The following is a 19,410-nucleotide window of genomic DNA, read 5'->3' on the forward strand; positions in this document are numbered from 1 at the left end:
GGATATGAAGCTTTGTAATTAATTTTACCCTTCCTTCCTTCCTGCCTTCCTGCCTTCCTGCCTTCCTTCCTGCCTGCCTTCCTTCCTGCCTTCCTTCCTGCCTTCCTTCCTGCCTTCCTGCCTGCCTTCCTGCCTGCCTTCCTTCCTGCCTTCCTTCCTTCCTTCCTTCCTTCATCACTTTATTGTTAAAACTTTAGTTACAATTGCATTAGGGAACACCAAACACACAACTTGAGCCTCATGGTGACAGTATGTGATTGAAGACAGTACTTTAGAGAGAAGCTAGTCTGGAGTCCATAAGCCCTTGTCTTTCAAATAATGCTGTATCTTACATTAGAGTATCCTGGGATGAAAGCAAAGCAAAAAAACCAGTGACAATAAGGCAGGAGCAGTTAATCCTCTGTTCACTGGCTACTGGGATTTTCCTTTTATTATGTTCTGCCCCCAGCCTTATGGCTCTCCCACTCCTTGTTGCACTGGGGCACAGCTTTGCAGGAGGAATTGAGTGCTATTCCTTCATCCTGGCCGGATGCAGAAATAGTGTTTTCAAGTCTGTGAAATCAGGTGAGAGCTACCTCCTGGATCTTAGACACTCGAGATAAACAATCTAACCACTAACATGTGTTGTAAATGTAGGTATAGTCTCATACCCTTCAGCATAAGGTATGAAATGCCTGACTTAAAGTCCTTAGCCAACTCTCAGACGAGCAGCAGGATACTGCTGGCGAGAAGGAAGTCTGAATCAGTAGTTGAGTTTCAATTATATGGGTTTAGGCAGTCAGTTCCTGGTTCAGATTAATCTAATGTCCCCAAAATCCTACCAATGGATTTGTAGACATGACATCTGGCAACTGGAAAACCAGCCAAAAGGAGAGATGGGACCAGTCCACAAATAAGGTTCATCGATCAGTCATTGCTGCCATTTGGGAGCTTCATGGTCAAAGCAATCAGAGTAATTTCTCTGAGGCATTGTCTCTTCTGAGATAAGTTCTGATCATCTACCTTAGATGGTAAGTAGAAAATCAGGCTGCTGACAACAACACAGATAGAAACAAAGAAGGACAATAAAGAATATTGAAAAACTCAAGTTGTCATTCTTGTTAAGTAATCCTGTTGCTCTTGGGAAGAGCAAAATCCTGACTTTGCTGATTTTGTGTTTTCCCAAACTTCTAATCTCTATAGTGACACAAGACCCTGAAAAACTTTCTATGGACATAGCAAAATATGCCAAGTCTGAAACCTAGTTATCTGTGTGAGACAGACACCCTCCTTGATGTGAAGACATCCTCCTAGATGAGTCTGTCCCTCTCTCTTGGCTGTAGATGGAGCCTAGGCAATCACCTTACAGAAGACATCTCACTGCTGGGGAACAAAACAACTTGAATCAGATCCAGTCCTTGATATGAATCTGAGGAGCTTTTTCATGTAACTGTGTAAAAAAGTATGTCTTTTGCATAATTAACACAGTAATATATTTAAAACTATTTCAAATATGTATGTCAATCTGCATATTCAGCAAGCTCAGTACACAGAGGATGAGACACAAGACAGACTGAAAAATCTATTTGTACAGGGAAAGCAGCACATGCAGGTATGAATCATAATACTGTGGCAAAACCCAGTAACAGGCACACTTTCATCCCCTCCCACAAGTGTTGAACCTGTATTGTCATATGAAAAGAAAGAAAAAAAAATCCAGAATAAAATGTGCTACCCAACAAAAATAGCAAACCACTGTCATCTAAAGAAAAATTCAATTTATGAAGATTTCTATGTTACTTTTTATCTTGTTTTGTGTATGATATATCAGTTGTCCTACTGATCATTCAGTGTTTCCTCATGTGCAATCAAAATTTCAAACACAAACCGGTTAGCTAATATGGGGACAGTGGAATTAAAAAGCCCTGTGAAACAAGACTGTCCTGCAGGGTCTTGCAAGAAAATAAAGGAATGGAGAGCAGTACAAAGGATAAACTGTATAATATCTCTATAACCTTTACCCAGTGCATCATTGCTTAACATGTAACGCAGCAGAATGTACAGAAATATCTGCATTATTTTGCAGTTCTGTCACTGTTTAGATTCTTGGTATGTTCTTGCATCCAGCAAATACAGTACATAAATTTGCTCAAGCAAGTTCATTTCCGTATCATGCCATTTTGGATGGTAAAATATGTTCACCTGCAGTCTGCTTGAAGAGTTACCCTCTTTTTTACTCAGTGGTGCAGTTTTGTTTGATTTGCACAACTTCTGGTATTTCAGAATTCTTTTACATCTTTGAAAATCAAGAAGTTATCTTTCCTATTCCTAAGGCCTTGAAATAACTCTGTAGCGTTCATCTTTCCTAATGCTAAAATAGATGTTTGTCACCCCCAGAATCATATCCTGGGAATCCTAAATTACAAAAAATTTCAAATATGGGTGTTTTAGAAGGTCCCAATGGAAGTTAATGACATTGAGGGGCAATTTATATGAAAACAGCAGGTTAATAAAATCATGTACAGAATACCCATTCTAGTTCATTAACTCAAACTGTCATTGCTAAAAGTGCCATCAGAAAAAGAAGAGTAAATGATGTGAAAAATTAATTACTTCACTACTGTTAATTACTTCATAATGCCATACTGCAAAGAGCACTATAGTAAATATTTTGGCATCTTACTGCACATATTAACAACACAGCCCAGAAATTGCTGGGAGGTACAAAACTTGGTACCCAGAGACTCTTCATGGGTGTGCTCATTTACTCAAAATAAATTCCCTTTTATTAAATGTTTTGCTCCATTAATAGAAAAGACAGACAACGGGTAGTATATTGGCCTTAGCAGTTATCAGTTCTGCCAGGTTCTTTTTTTCTGTGAACAGTTTTTTCTAACATTTCAGGTTATATGGCAGAACCTTTTGGCAATGGAAGTACTTAGAATATTTAGATATTTAGAAACATATTTTGTTGCTCAAAAATTAGTTGAGATTTCTGGGATTCAGTGGTAAAGAAAGTTTCAGTCCAAGAATATTTTGCAGTAAGTGTGACACTGAGACACCAATTAGAGCAAAGGTTTTCAGGGAAGAAGAAACTGCAGATTTGCAGGGCAAAATACTAACTATGAAATCTTTTACACCAACACTGCAAGATGTAGGCTTTCATCCCACATTCATCACAACTTTGAAATACCAACACCAGCCCTGTGTAAAACTCAACATTCTTGTGTCACATAGGGTTCATTTTGCTGTGTGAGGGTTTGCACCTTCTCATTTCTCTGCTCAGGTTTCAGACCTGAAAGGTCTCAAGCTCTCCAGTCACAGCATGGAATAGGTCATGCTTCCTGCTGCCCCATCTGAAGAATTGCCCCCTTTAATGAGAGAAAAAGAACAAACAATGAATAACAGTGTGTTTCTGGCACACGCTCAGAAATCTGGGGTGGTTGGTGGGCACCTTCATGAATACCAGCATGAAATCGAGTATCTGGTGATAAGAAGGATCATGAATCCATGAATAACGTCGAACTGAATTGGAGTCATTTATTTGTGCATGTATTTCCAAATCTGATTTTAAGTTATTTGATAAGATGTAGCAAATAAGCATTTATGTATTTGCTAATGGAACAGGTTCTATAACATAATCTATTAATGAAACCCAGATGGCACAAAATGCAGTGCATTACTATTTTATCATTTGCCTATGAGACTTTTAATGTGCTATAATTCCACCTTTCATCAAAAGACTTATGGCTACATTTCTGTTCAGCCTGGGGACTGTTGATGAGTTTTCTGTAATACTGACTGTAGCTCCTGCAAAGACAATGTCCTCTCTGGTGTAGGGCTTCAGCCCAGGGGCAGTGTGTTGAGGAACCAAGTGAAACACAGAGATGTGAGAAAGCAGTGACTATGCACCATTACCAGAAAGGGCACCACAGCAGTTCCCGATGATTCTTGTGGCTTTAAGTTTTAATACTATTCATCACTACTCCTATGGATCTATGACAGAAATCTGGGTCAGCCATCTACCAAGAGGATCTTTCTCCTTCCTACTAAATGCCTTGTATACAAGGCAAAGCAAATGTAGTGGGGCTAAGCATAGTGTTGCTGTTCTCCCACAGAGTAGGAACATGAAAGTTATAAACTTGCAATTATGTCTCTGGCTTTCTATGTTGATGATGAGTGGATCTGTTTTTGAATTTTGCAAAGAAGGTGTGTCAGAGCAATTGCCAACAATTGTATCAGTGAAAGAATAACTCAAATCATACCTTACCACCTCTCATCTGATTCTAACTTCCATACACCCTTAAAAATGTCTACTAAATCTGACTAATACTTTAAATGGGTGCTGGTTTGCACATCTTGGGTGATACTTCAAGTGATATATACATCCTTGGGTGACATACATCCTCACCAAAGGTGACCACCAGTTGATATAACCCAAGAACGTATGGAGTAGGCAGTACTTAAAAACGATCTTTCTTGTCTATGAAATTGCTCTTTGGCTGATTTGGCTGGGATTTCTATTCCAAACTTGCTTTGTTTTTTATTCCTTAAATATCAGTTGGAATAGTCAGTAGAGGGAAAAATAATTTTGCCTCCAACATCTATACACTCTTTCCCTAGATGTACTTTCCAAAAGCAGAGGGTTACAGCCAGAGTTGAAGGCTGACATTTTTCTTTTAAAATCCAACTGTCTGTTATTCAAAAAGATCCCACAGTCTATTTGTTAGAGTAACATGGCTGTATTCTGGCATGGATATCTCAGAATAAATGACTTGAAACAACCCTGCCAGGGAAAAAGGAAAATCGTGTTGAAACCAAAATGATAACTTCATTGTTAGTGTGCCTTAAAAGAGAAAGTTTGTGGCAATAATTTCTGTGAGATACAGTTCAGGAAATTTGTACTGGTAAAACTGAAGTCTTTAATTTTTGCATTCTTCAATGTATCCTTGAGTGTAGAAACAAGAAACATCAGACAAATAAAATATTTCAAGGAAGACAACTTGGGGAGGGGGAAAGAATTTATTTCAAATATAAATGTTATGTGGCTTTTATAGCACCTACAGCTGAGACAAAATGCTTTCAACAAAACAATATTTCATTGTATATATATCAGTTAATAAATGATGCATCAATGGTAGAACCTGCTTTTAAAAAATGGTACTGTTTTATGAAAGGTGCTAAGTAAACATCGCTGTGTTAAGTTCTGGCTTTGTGCTTCCAGTCTCACTGACTTATTTTTTTTGAGACCCATTGTGTCATTTGGATATATGGGAAAAAATTTTAAAAATCCCAAAACCCTAAGCTTTTGAAAAGAGGACCTTTTACACCTTTTGAAAAATATCTCATGGCCATTTTGAGCAGTGGTGATCAGTAAAGAAAACAGATTAGAAAGTTTGATAATAGAGGAAGGAAATATTATTATCACAGCTTGAAATCTGTTAACAGGGCCTTCCAAATGGGGCAAACATTAAAGTCAGATAGAAACTCAATTACAGGAAGATTTTCAACTTGTCAAAAATAATTGCATTAATGTCAGCAATGCTGAAGGTCTAAAACAAGGAAACTATTGTACAGTGTCTCTAGAAAGAAAGATTAAAGGAATGCATAGCGTAGTTTTAGCAAAAGGTCCAAAATGCTCACATTTATTTTAGTTTTGTTCTGAGGCCAAAGACCACAGTACTGAATAAAACTGTAACTTCAAGCTATAACTTTCTGACAGATGTTACATCACATGAAGACTGTGGAATACTCAATAAGAGGAATCATTTATCTGCTTTGCTGTGAACCAAAACATAGTAAATACATGTACAGGACAGAGAATCATCAGTTTGGAGGAACTGGACCTTTGAGATGACCTTATTTGTGCTTGAATGTTTAGCTAGTATTCCAGGAGGAAGTGTTCTGCATTTGCAGCTAAAGCTCCTGCAAAGTAAACTTTATTTTAAAAAACCCTATTTAACTATGATAGAAAACTTACATCCACTACTGATTTAAATGGGATTTTTAACAATTTTTAGCAAGAAAGACTCTGTTTCTTTGTTCCCTTATATGCTAGCCAAGGCTGGGATAATATTTATAGTACTGCTGTCTTCATAAGCAGTTCCTGTGTTCATTCTGAGCAGGAGCTGCAAAGACAAAACAGGGCAAACTAGAAAAACAAAGTAACAGCATCAGAAATGTTCTTTCCTTTTCTTTGTGTTGTATTGTAAAGGTTCATATATAAAGTCCTGCAACGCACAGAATTATTTATTTACTGATTCTTTTTCTTTTTCTTCTTCTTCTTCCTCCAGATGTAATTCCAATAATCTGTTGTGGCTTGGACCTCTACATATTCAGTGTCTAAATTCTGCTGAAGATAATGGGAACTAGAACTATATAAACATGGACCTGGTGAGTTTTCAGAAGTACTTAGGCAGGTTAGTCCTTTTTCAAAAATCTCACTACAGTCCATTTTTTGATTTTAAGCCTCCTGATCTCTTTCAGGGGATAAAGAGGGCTTATAAGAAGAGAGGGCATGACCTTTTGCACGGGCAGGTAGTGACAGGACACATGGGAATGGTTTTAAACTAAGAGAGGGGAGATGTACATTATATGCTAGGGAGAAATTCTTTACTCAGTGGGTAGTGAGGCGCTTCAAAAGGTTACTCAGAGAAGTTGTGGATGTCCCACCAGTGAAAGTGTTTAAGGTCAAGTTGGATGGGACTGAGCAATCTGGTCTAGTGAGAGGTGTCCCTGCCCATGGTGGGAGAGTTGGAACAAGATGACCTGTAAGGTCCCTTCCAACAGAAACAATTTTATGATTCTGTGTCTGTGATCTTATCCTAAATATGTAAGCCATTTTCACAGGGCATTAGATGTTATGAAATTAATTTCTTTGAGAGAGTGATGTTTTCTTTTCTTAATTAATCTGTTGAAATATCTCACCTCAGTTTTTTTTCTGGTTTTACAAAACCAGGAGCTGATTATGTCATATGACTGGAATGGCTTCTCATGAAAGCCTGATCCATGGAAGTGCCACAAATGATAATTTTCCTTTAATCTTCTCAAGCTATTGAAGTTGCACAGCATTAACACTCAATAGCTCATACCAACATTTTAATAGCCAAAGTGACACCCATACTGTAAGAGCCAGTATTCTGCTAACAGCCAGGGTCAGTAACACTTTTACAGGGCCAGACCAAATACTTTCCCAATCAGTACATTTCCTAAAATTATTTCAGGGACCAGTGATGAGAAGGAAATGTTTGACCCCTGGTATTGTTTGTTGAAGAGTTATAACAGTTCCTCTCTTAGCATCCCTTCACCTTTGGAAATCTGTTCTCATTTCGTTACACCAGATCTGCTTCCAGACTCTGTGCTTTGTTACAAGAGCACAGAAATTTTTAATAAACAAAGTAAATGTACACACCAGAAACACTCTGAGTTTGTGCTAGCTATTTATTTATTCACATCACAAAGAGATTTGCAGATCACCTTTTCAAAGCTGCATGCAGCTGTATTTCTGTACCAGGGATGTAGAAACCAGGCTGATAAGTGCTGAGCTAGGAGTCAAGAAACCCTGGCTTAGCTTGTACCATAATTCTTTGGGCTCTCCTATTTCAAATACAGGGTGCAATAACAGGTTTTCATAGCAGTATTTTTTGCATCAGAAGCAGTACATGACCCTGATAACACAATCCGCTTTGCATTTAACATTAAAGGATTGCTCTCCAGACAGGGTACCAGGGCAGAGTGTGTTATGGCTTCCTCCATCTCATGCGTGTGAATTTTTTTTCCTTAAAAACTGGGGCATGACAGACAAGGGAATGGCCTGCACCTCATTTTTCTCTGGCATGAAAACACAGTGCAGTGAGGAGGTGCACCAAGATGAAGGAGGTTAAGAGCAATCACTGTTCCAGGAATTCAGTGCCTCTGGGACAAATAAACTTATTATTCCACTCATTTCACACTCAAGCACTACTTTAATGATGTGGATCCACTGAGAATTGGGGTCTGAAGCCTTGGGTAGTTTTGACTTGCAATGGTGTCTAGCCAGTAGGGAGAGAGTAAGGGGTGCTCCTCAGGAGACATCCAGGCCACAGTATTTGAAAATCAGCTTAGGAAAGATAGACTCCATTCCCTCCTTCCCACCCTGACTAGTTATACTTTCACATGTTTGCCATTTAGGGGAACAATGTGGAGATTTGTGAGCACAGATTTATCCCACCCCATGGAAGACTGTTACCTGAGGCAGCTTCAAGCAGGGAAATTCCTTGCCCTGAGACATACTTCCAGGTAGTAGTCAAGCAAACTAAGACCAAAATAACTTTCTGAGGGTACCTGTTTCTCATAAATCGCTGTGGACACTGAGCAGAGCAACCCAGAGAGGTGTCTAACATTGTGTCAGAAGAGTCCATCCATCCCACATTTTCTCCCTCATACTCTCAGTGAGGTCTCAATGAGAGAAAAACCTCACTTGCTTGTTTAGTTTGCATACATCAGATGAAAACTTGCATGAGCAAAAGAGTTTGTGTGGAAACGGGATTTTACCTCTTGGTGGGTAATGACACACTTGAAGGTTTTACCTCACACAAATCAGACATCTGAAACTCTTCTGGACCAAAGAAGCCTACTTTTGTAGGCAGCATACACTTTTGTCCTATAAATGTTTGTTCTTTCATTTCGTGTCATCCAGCTGTCAGAAATCTCAGATGTGCAAGAGAAGCCTAAGCAAGCGTGAAGTTCACAAAGATCTTGAGACTGAATTTGAAACCTCAAACCCTTTAGGGAAGACTTTGGCCACTCATTTGCTGCTTCAGTCTCATAACAGATACTTAACTCTTCTATGCACTGGGATTTGCATTGCTGACCATTATGATTATTTGGACAGATCATAGACAATATAATCAGTGAGGTTTTAATCTGTTATCAGTACATGATTGCAACATATTAACACGATTATGAGATATAATTTTGTCCTGTTTCAAAATGTTCGAGTGAGTTACATATAAAATTGTGTGTAAGACATTTTTCTCTCTTCCTTTAGCCTAAGAGAGACATTCCAGCACATTACCAGAGTGCAATTTAGGAAGGACTCATTCAAAATGTTGATAATGGATTAAATAGCTTCGAGCAGAACAGCATAAAGAATCTCCTCCTGCTGACTAAAATTTATAGCTGTGGCTTACATAGTAGCTTAGCAGTTCACATATGGCTTATGTCAATGGCAGAAACCATGTTATTTTCTAAATCACATTGATTTGTTATGTGGTACTGAAAGATCTAAAACAGAATCATTGGCTATAAATTACAGAATCTAGTCTTCTACATTCTTATCTGTGTTTCAGATCCGTCAAAATGAGCCCAAGAGTCAAGTCTTCTATGTACACAATGCTACTAGTCAAAGAGTAAGAACTAAGACCATTCAATTTCCTCCTTTTTTGGATCCAAGCCAGACTGACATTTTCCTTTCTGTTAGTTTTGGCAAAGAGGAAAGAGAGGGAAAACTTTACTGCTCTGTTACTGATCGTTTTTTTATTTTGTTTTTATTAAAAATGTTGAAACATGGGCTCTCTGTCAAAATTATTTTATTATTGAATGCTGGGTGGGGTGAATGAACTGGCAACAGTTCAGAAAGCCATTAATGGTACTGATAACGGGGAATCCTATCCAGCCTCCACAGCACTGCAATACTTAATTGCAATAAATTTTACTGAAATCGGGTGACTGATGTGCACAGTTAATGAATCGGTAAAGATTCAAAGGTTAATCTGCTGGGAGGTAACAAGCTCTGCCCATCTGATATTGTAACCAAAATATGATATTTGTTAGTTACATGATGATATTTTTTGGGCATACAACAGAAAAAAGAGTTTTTATTGGCTGCAGCTTTGTTAGGTCTCCAAGACCAAAACGCAGAAAAAGAAACAACTCTAATGGTGATTCTTGAATCACAGACAAAACTTAAATATATTAGAGGTGAAATGTGACTCCCTGAATAAAATATATTGTCAAACATCAAAGGAATTGCCCGAGAAGCAGAGTGTTCCCTGAAGCAGAGCTGCACGTGTGCCCAGGAGCGCCCCCACCTAAACCCCCAGCCGTTTTCCAGCCAGAGCACCCCCGCTCCTGAAAAACCTGAGAGACACAATGGCCGTGTGGAATTTGGGAGGGGTGCGGGAAAGTGTGCAGTCAAGTTTCTTAAGAACTTCTCTAACTAACAATAAAGCAGCTTTCTAGAAACAAAGGAGCAAGGTCCAAGCAGACTCAACACTTAAGTGAAAACAGGAATGGAAAGGAAGAAAAAGATAATGCAAGGGAGGTGGGTGAGGTTAAGAAAGCCGATGATTAACGCTCTTGCTTCGCCCTCAGGAGACTCACATTCAGATCTTGTTCTGCCACACCTACTTTGTGGAGCTGGACACGCTGTTTACACTCTCTGGCCCAGGGCCCCCTTCTTCTCCCGCATCCCTTTGTAAAAGGATAGTGGTAGGTACTGCAGAGTGAGCATAAAAATGCTGAAGACTGTGAAAGGTGCAGATCTTACAGATATTTGTGATTGAAAGAAACCTTGCCGTGAAAGAGCACACTCCTGGTGTCTTTGACAGCACATGGCTTGAAAGTCAACACCACATTCTAGACTCTTGACTGCCAGCTCACACCAGAGAGACACAGTCTAAGTAAGGCTTCTAGGGAGTGAAATGTGATAATTCCTCCAGTACATTCATTCCTCTGTCCAGTTGCCCATGGGACAGAAAAGCCTGGGAACTGCCACTGCTCACAGGAACCTGTGCAGCAGAAGCCCTGAGCTTGGTCCCTCGTCTCTTTACATCTCTTTACACAGGGTGATGGCCCATGAAGCCAGATGTTGCTGTATATCCACATCAACTCAGTTTTAGGACTTCTGCCTTTTCCTCCTTTCTTTCTGTGCACCGACCAAAGGTTCAGGTGTTGTATTAAAAATACATTAGTATTTTATTCCCTGCTTGGATAGACCTCTCCAGCACTAGGGACATAATAAAATAACTATAAATTTAATGTGGTCTAATTTATTTAACAATGAAACAGGAATGATGAATATCACATTCCTTTTCTGCAACATTTCTACAAATAAATCTTAAATCACTTTCTGGGCAGGGTTCTGTAGACATCATTACAAGACTTAGCTGAAAGACAAGAAACTGATGAACATAGCAGCAAAGTGCCTTGCCCGTGGTCACTCAACAGATCAGAGGCAAGGCTGCTTTGTGTTTCTCCAAGGTCTTCCTAAGGCCAGAAGACCTCCTCCAAAGAATTATGCTATTGATTTGTCAACAGGTTACACCACAGCCAAGCTGTACACGTTTTGGCTCAGACTAGCAGGATAAAGCGGGATGTCTGTGTGCCAGGTTGAAGTCTCCTATTTTAGGACAAATCAACACTTCTTTTCACTTGCAGGATTTGCCAGGAAACAGAACTAGCATATTTCAGTCCAACTCAGATGCATGTTACTTGAGATGCAACTTGAACATGTCCTAGAGCTCCAGTCTGGAATTTAATAGGGGGTTGGGAAGATTCCCAACAGATAGATTTAACAGAGTTAACAACCTCCAGACCCTTTGTGCTGAAAAAAAGTAGTAACCAAAGGACCATGGAGGGACAACTGATGCATTTTGAACTTTCCAGTTTATTTTGTGTTGTGAATTTCCTGTGTCTGGGAGCATCCTTACCTCTGTGACCATCTTGGTGACAAGGAACTGTCAGCTACAGTGCTGACGTAGGGTTGAAGGAGGAAGGAGGAAATCCACTACTGGCAGAGATCTGTGTGTTTCTCAGCGTCCCCTCATTCCTTTGCTAGGCTTCAAAGTGGTTTGTTATAATGTAACTATAGCCTACCTCCAGGCAAATCTGCAGGTAAAATGTACCTGAAGCAGGAAAATTCTGGTTCCAATACAGTTTAATACTAATGAAATCAACTACCTGTTTCAGAATCTGTAGATGTCTATGACGACCTCTGAGGTGTGGACCAGGATCTAACCAGATCTAATCACAGCTTCAGACTGTGGGTCACAGCAATATTTTCACTAAAGGTGAGAGTGAAACCTCATGGAAGCCAGTCATTGGCATAGAATGGTGAGGAGACTATGATAATCTCACACTAAAGCACTTTCCTTATTTGCAGATAGCTGTTTGCATAGATATTTCAGGACAGGCTTTCCAAATTAGTAGTGACAGAGATTGGATTACATTTCCAGATCTTTGTAGGATAATATGAGAATACATTAATGGCATTAATAGTATTAAAGAGATTATGTGCTATCTTCCAAGTTCAAGACAGACACATTGAAAAACTTAGAACTATACAAAGTAATGGGACTGTGAGCCAGCCTATAAAATTGGATTGAAAAGAGATTAGATGGGAAGAAAAATTTTTGCTGAGAGACATGCAGCAATCTGGGACTCTGAATTTTAAAGGTACTTTGTTTCTTTTAATCGTCTACCTTAATATACGTTGGATACACAGGGCCAGAAAGTAGTCAGCAGGAGTTCAGCATAAGGGCTTGAAACAGCAAAAATATGTCTTTACAGTCAAGCTGCTTTCTTGGTGCTGAAGGAGGATTTATAATGTGAGAAAGAGAATTTGAAACTTTAGCATGGTAATTCAGAACATTTTGGGGAGAGGCAAGATAGTATTTTTGTTTATATTTTATTGCATATTCTGTGCTCATATTGAGATTTAATTCATATAAAATTAAAGATTACTAACAGAATAATGAAATGTGATTTCCATGGCTGTATATTTTAGAAGAAAATATTAATTTATTGAAAATAAAATAGCTTTACATATTTTTATAGATACATGTGCGTATCAGGCAGATCGGCTATGAAAGGTAAGGAGGGGTTGCTGCAGAAGGCTAGGCTAAAGATTATAAAAATATTAAAATTGTAAAATAGTAAGTGCCATGGTGGCCAAAGCAAGCTCCAAAGCTTATTAGGGTAGCATGAGAAGAACTTAGTATACTTGAGGGTAAGAAGTCAGAATTCGGAATCGCAATTCAGCACAATATCTTTGAATAAAAAGAAATATTCCTGAAATATCCCCTAAATATATTTTTATTATAACTTCCTAGGGATCAAGTTTAGCATGCTACCATCTGTTGACTGACTCCATGAACTAACCTCTTGTGGACTGTCCCTGAACTATCTCTGACTCATTTAATGTCTGTGGTCTGTCCAGGGAATATCATAGTCAACAGCAGGAATACATGGCAGACTATGTATGGTCAGAGTCTGTGTCCTGAACATGGTCACACACAGATCAGCTTTGTTCATCTACAGCAAAGTAGCTGAGAAATGCAGTAAAATGATCCCAAGCAGTGTTTGGCTTGTGTGATCTTTGAGGGGGTGTGAGGAAAAATAGGTCATTCTATCTTGAGGAAAAACACAAAGTTAGCGGGGTGATGGCGCAAACGTGCACTGCAGCTCAGGAACTGTCAGGGTGCTGATGGAATTACAAAAGGATCATCATGGCATATCCTTGACAAGAAAGGACAAGAAGAGAAAAATGTTCAAAGAAATTCTTGATGTATTTCTTTTCTGATCACCTAAAATCTTCACAAAACATTAAAAACAGAATCTACTCTGAAAATGTTAATACACAGAATTTTACAATCGGATGGTTTCTATTGTAAACATAGTTGCCACTGATACATCATACAATTCACAACTGAAGCATACACTTTATCATTAGTGAGATATTCTGTGAACACCATTTTCCTAGTTTAATCCATTTTATTATGATTGTCAGAAGTAACTGGTGCCTCTGAGCATCAAATATGAGGGGCCAGACTTACAGTAAGTCATCCGTTTCTAATGTGTCATATAAAAACCAGATATAATTCATTGGTTGATTTTTAAGTTGGGCAGGTTTAGTTTTACACAAATTCTCCTGCACAGTTCTGTGGTACTAATGACACAGCTGGACTGTGATATCCTACTTTAGTTCAACCTGTCCCTGTTACAATTTGTGGTGCCATATGCAGAAAATTCAAGCATCAGGAGCAAAAAGAAGAGGCAAGGCAGTAAAAGCAACATGTCTTTTAAATAAGAAGTGTATAAGACATTGTGTAGTTTTAGATATTATGTGAAAGTCTGTCACTGAGCTACCTTTGCTGAAAGACATGTAAGTTTTTTCTCAGTTGTTCGGGATGTTTCCTAAAGAAAATACCATACTGTCTAGTCCCTCTAATTTTATCTACCATCAAGATGCAAAACAAAAACAAATTTGAGGCAGTTTCTGTCACATGAAACAGGTGGAACATTTCTTCTTTGTCTTTGTCCAACATGAAAGATTGCTGCATCTCTGAAGTTTAAGGCATGTGTCCTTTGGAGTAATGCCCCTTCCGCTGGATCTCCTCAAATACTGGCAGCTGGTCAATTTCTTTCCTTGGCTTTGCCAATGACAATATTTTGTGCTTCAGTGTTTCCTTTGCATGTCTGTGTCTGACATGATTTTCTTTGCATATGGAAAGAAGCATACAATATATTGGTTTGAATAGTGTAGGTAAAACAAGTTGCCTGCAGACTTTGCACAAAGAAATTTTGCAATGGGTAATAGTGAAAGAAGTCCACAATGTGCTTAAATATAAAATTTGCTCTGAAGTAGGCAGATAAAAATATGGGCCTTTTCTTATGCTGGAACTTTTTGTTCTGTGGGAAGAAGGGGGAAAGTAGATTGAGATGCTCCCTTCTGTCAAAATTACATGTGCATCATTAACCACGATACAAATCATTTCAAATGCTGATGCTTCCCAGTTTGTCCTGCTTTATCTGCCTGTGTCTCCTCTTCTCACCAAGCATCAGTTTCTCCCCAAACAAGGTGAAGTACAAACAACTGAAACTGAATGGACTTTTTTTCTTCTTACTGTTGTGTCTCATGAACAGGTTTCTTATGACTAGTAATAGAATCTCTCTGGAAAGAAAAAACAAATGTACCTTTAGGCCTTTGATAGGCAAATGTCTGCAGTGGTGTACTTTTGTCATGAGAAATGTACTACTAGCAGAGCTAAGAGTTGCAAAAATTATGTGGGTTTAGGTGCTCTGTTGTTTTGTCACTAGTTGTGACAATACTCTAGTTGTCATCCTTCTTGGATCACATATTAGGTAACATTTAAGATAAGGGGTCCAGGATACTTTCATCTTTGCAGGTCTCATTTTTTTTTCAATAAACCTTATGTTAAAATACAGTTCAGCCTTTAATTTCCTTTTTTTTTTTTTTTTTTAATTTTTTAATATATAACAGTGGTCTATATTGAAAGAGATGGAAAAAGATGTTTAAGGTGCACTCAGGAACACACTTTCGTTTTTACCTGCAGAAGGAGTGGTGGCAGTGGGTAGCTCTGTGTGTAATTGTAGACTTGTTCTTCCTTACATTTAAAATGTTTATAGTGTTGGCTCCAAGATTAGAAAAATTTTGCACAGGAAATCAAAGCAATAAATACATACCTCTCAATTTAACATCAAGTGTAGACCCAAAGTTTTCTGATCTCAATTTACCAGAAATTCAGATGGTGATATCAAAACAGGACAAGAAAGGGGAAATAAAGAAAGGAAATTCAGTATTATCGAATTGCAGCTCTGGACCAGGATTCGCCTGTCCAGCACAATAAAGTTCTTACTGTCTATGGGACTTCAGAGAAATCAGTCTTTTTACTTGGCCTTTGAAGTCACCAAGACACCAATGCCTGTGATAAAAGAGTTTATTTATAACTTGGTCAGCTTATGTCTTTTCCCACTGAACCAGCAGGCTTTCCAAGGTTTGGGGATACAATTTCAAGGGCTGTTAAACCTCTGTCAAAATTTTTCTGGCCCCCTAAGGAGCCTGACTATCCAGCATTCTGTTTGCTATGACAGGGCTTCATGTGGAAGCATTCACAAAACTGACAGCTTCAACTGCTGCAGTTTTTGTAACAGAAAGTGGCATTTAATCTGAAAAATAACATTAGCAAATCAGCATATAATTGGGTTTTTATTTCCTGCCTTTTCCCTCTTTCTTTTTGCTGCCCTTAGAGATAAGACAAAGCACAGTACTGTAAGTTCTTGATCTCTATAGAAAGATGTTATTTATATATAACCTGGCAAACTGCAAGAGCAGGAATCAGGGATTTTTTGTGTGATGAAAGATGTTAGAGCAAATCCTTAAAAGAGATTATAGCATAGAATGTAGTACTGGTTTAGGATAATATTGCAATCCTTCTGCCAATTGTTGTCAACAGCAAACATAAAGACAGTCTTAAATATCTAAAGTGGTGGTTCTCAAACTACCCAGTTTGTCATGTCACAGTGAACACATCTACTGTCAAGAATTTCAATGAAAACTCTTCATGAAGTGTTACAAAGAGTTAACACTGAATCACTGTGGCCCCACAAGCCTCTACATTATGGGAAACATTGATCCAGAGGTCCACCCAAAATGAGCAAATACCAACTGGGTGAATGAAAATCTGCCATCCAGAGCTTCAGGTAGTGTTTTGCTCTTTCTCTATTTAAAATAAGTCTAATTAATGAGACTGCCAGAATCATAAGACTGGCTTAAAAAATCAGTATAATTTGAAAAACACAGAGAAATGCAGGTTGCTCTCGTGACTCGACTTCCCTTTTTGAATTTTTTGGGGATTCCTACTTTCAAAATTTTCTTCATAGTCGTGTGAGCAAGAAATTTTCTTTTCTTCTTTCAAATTCAGGCCAAAGCTCTCACATAATCTGACTCAAGATATTGGCCAAAATGTAAGCGCCACAATTTATGAGACTGAAGAGAAAGTCATGGAAGTTGTCCACACTTCCCTGAAAATAATTATACATGTGTTTACTTTCAGATAATAAATAACAGAGAGATAGGCACAGCAATTTAAGCAGACTGCCAGCTTAGTAGCGGAGCAATTATTAAAAATGGCTGTTTGGGGACAGAACCAGGTCCATCCCAATGAGTACCCCACTCCTGACAGCAGTCAAGGGCAGAAACACTGGGAAGAATGTAAGTGCAGGACAGCTGCATTGCACTGCATCATGAATGTCATAGTGCAAGAAAGTTTTCATCACCATCTCTTGTTGATATTCTATACCTGTTCAGCAGGTAGCATCACACTGTTGCAGGAGGCGATAGTGTTGTAGAGCTGCTCCAGTGTGTTTGTCTTTTCCTCCCTTAATATGGAGAAGATCCTAAGACATAGGAAAGAAATCACTGTCCTTCAATGTGAATAAGACATTCTGTATTTGTATACATTGCGTGTGTAAAGCGCCTTGTGTTCACTAAGCAAGAGGTACCACAAAATGGCAAAGTATTTTTATTATTGTTGAGCAAAAAAATTCTACATATGCCTCCAAAAGGTTGAGCTGGTGTAAAGAAATTTTCACTGTGCCGAGGTAACTCAACAAAAGATGCATTAACACTTCCTTGCTTTGATGTACAGATCTTGAAAAATATTTTGATGGAAAATAAATACTTTGTCTCAATAGCTGTATCTTTTTCCGCTGTGAATCTATTACAATAAGGAGTTTCTCTTGCAGATTAATGGCACCCGGAGCTGAGTTAAGCAATGACAACTTTGGAAGTCGATTTATATTTGAATCAGGAAATGACTCAGTATTTTCTGAAGTGTTACTTCAAAGCTCACTCTTTTATAGTTAGGTAAAAATGATATCACATCTTCAGAATGTTAAATTAAACAATTGCACAGAGGCCAGGATTTATTTCTGATGGTGCTTCAAGCTGCTTTTTCATACTCTGTGTGTATATATATATATATATATATATATATATATATATATGTCCCAGGATGGTGTTGTCACATCTGGACAATTAGTGAATAGTGTCATATACACACTCACCAGTTCTATGACACCTTTTGCAATACTACATGTTACTCTGTTTTGTGTTGCCACACATATAACTTGTCCACAATGTGTTAAAATTAGTGGTCTTACGGTTAATGGATCTCTTGACATTATATCCCATTATTATGTTAGCTGAAATGCAACCTTCATGTGAAGGTGGTAACAAAAAAAGATGTTAGCCAATAAGAAGTATTTCTACAAATGGTCAAATGACAGTGGAAAAGGAAATATTTTAACAAAGCAATGTTAATACACCCCAGGATCAACTCAAATGAAATCCCTGAGGAACACTATCTGAGGAAATATGCCATACTTTTGGCACAATGTACTTTACTGCATGCCCAACACATTTTCCACAAAGCTCTTGTATATTTTCTGTATGAAAATCTAAAACATAAAGTCTTACATTTAGCAGTTGAAAAAACACAGGAGACTTAAACCAGCAGTGGTTCTGCTGTATGCCTACAGATTTTTTTTGGCAATTAGATCTGAAGGAAAGGATCTATCTAAAAAAAAAAAAAAAGAGAGTGGAGGGGGAAGGCTGATGAATGTGGTCATATAATATGATTGAGCTCTTTCTTTCTCTAACAAGTAGAATGTTTGTGTTAACTATAGAAACACAAATAAATAACTACTATTGCTATGATTAGTAAGTGTATTTTCAATATGATCAGCTTCAGTCTTGGCACCTATTGAATTAAGGAAGTGCTGGACTCTGTGACTGAGCACTGCTCACTCATGCCATGGTCCCCTATGCGAGGCACACTGAAATTTTCTCCAAGCTGGTGCTGCAGTCTACTCTACAATTATTCTTGAAATGTTCTTGCCAGACAAATCATCACAGTACCTCAGAAACATTAATGGAGATAGGCTGGTGGGACACGGTTAAGTTGGAGTCTTCAACATTGTAAACAGCCCAGTGAAGAGGACACAAAATGCAGCTGTTGGAGCAACAATGTAGAGTGTCACTCCAAATTTTAGTTTGATCAGCCACTGTCATTAAGAAACCGAACGTAGTTTATGGAGAAAAAATTGATCCACTATGATTAAAATGAAAAAAAAACAAATTAGATGAAATTCAAAAATTTTGAAACATGAAATGTTGACAAGTATCCACATAGCTTACTTAAGTTTGGGTCTAGAAAGCCAGATGTCATAGGGGAATGCCAGTAGGCAGTTTAGTTATTTCTTCCCACAATAACTCCCTGTTGAGGTCCCACCATTATGATTGGTTTTTATTTATGGTTTTATGGGATCAAACTCTTTCGCAAGAATCCCAGCAATGACCAGTATCCATAGGTGTCATATTTTAGGTAGTGTTCCAGTGTTGCTGGTCTCAGACATTCTTTTTGTTCAATCACAATTATTCCTGAGATTTGGTACAGATTTAGATTTTTTATTTTTCCAATATGATTTAGAAAACCAAGCTTATCTGCTGTTTCAGTAGATCTGTGGCTATAGACTGATGTCCGGATGAGTACTGAATTCCAGACAGTTGTTGTAAGATAGGAGAATGGAGTACATGACCTTCAAAAGTACCTCTAAACTGTTCTCTGCAGTTTTCTTCACTGGATTTTA

This window comes from Coloeus monedula, assembly GCF_965178545.1.
Source record: "Coloeus monedula genome assembly, chromosome: 1".
Classification (NCBI taxonomy): domain Eukaryota; kingdom Metazoa; phylum Chordata; class Aves; order Passeriformes; family Corvidae; genus Coloeus; species Coloeus monedula.